Here is a 1131-nt window from a genome sequence, read left to right as displayed (position 1 = left end):
GTTAAATCGATTACCATATAAGTGCATTCATGACAAAAATAGGTATAGTGACTAGTACTTTTCAGACTTAACCTTTGTTTCATTTGGCTTCATAAACTATACTTGGTTAGTTGTCAGACTAGCCCTGTGTTTTAGATACTGTATTATACAGATGTTGAAAATGAAATTTAAAGAAGTAAAAGAGTTACGCATTAAATTAGTAATGGAACTGTTTTTGGTTCTGTTGGAATCAAAGATGTGTTGATAGGTTTAGATGTTAAAGTCAAATACAAAACACTTTTAAGTCTACATCTTTTGAATTATGTAATCCCTAAATGCAAAGTATGTATTTATGTGGTATTGAAAATGATGGAAATAATAATAACTAACATTCATTGAGACATTGCTCCATCTTATGGATAGGGTCTGTTTGGAGATGAAGTTTTAACTTCGAAACTTGTGGGAATGATCTTCTATATTTAGATTCTTGGTGGGTGGAAATCAAATGGGCAAACTTCTAGTTATAAAATGAAAGAGATGGTTCTGTTGGTTTAATTAACTGAACAATTGACTGGAAACAGAGGTTTGGAGGACCGTTCTTTGTCTCTGAGTGAAATGTGACCAAGTTGTTTTACCTTCTAGTAAAGTACTAGTTAACAAAACTTTATATTTTACCTTCAAAATTTGAAAAATGCTGGAATAGCTCTATTGTTAGAGTGACTTGTCTCTCTCTCTCGACATAAATCCACAGATATAATAAATGTTGCTTTGTGGTGTTGGCCACTATCATATCCAACATCCCTACTTACTGTTATTATTATTATTACTATTGGTAGTAATGTCAGTATTTTCTTTGTATAATTGTTACCCTGAATGAACAGGGGTTTTTTAGGGGTGGGGGGGAGAGTCCCAAAGTCTATATATGATACTTAATTTTGTGAGTTACAGATATGCAAAATATTTTTTAAGTCTGATTTGTTTACTGTCAGTATTAGAATAGCAACTCTGACTTTTTAAAAATTTTATTTTATTATGTTAATCACCATACATTACATCATTAGTTTTTGATGTAGTGTCCCATGATTCATTGTTTGCGTATAACACCCCGTGCTCCATTCAATACGTGCCCTCTTTAATATCCATCACCAGACT

The sequence above is a fragment of the Leptonychotes weddellii genome, chromosome 10 (assembly GCF_054177405.1).
Source record: "Leptonychotes weddellii isolate Sample4059 chromosome 10, ASM5417740v2, whole genome shotgun sequence".
In the NCBI taxonomy this organism is placed as follows: domain Eukaryota; kingdom Metazoa; phylum Chordata; class Mammalia; order Carnivora; family Phocidae; genus Leptonychotes; species Leptonychotes weddellii.
This window is presented reverse-complemented; position numbering follows the sequence as displayed.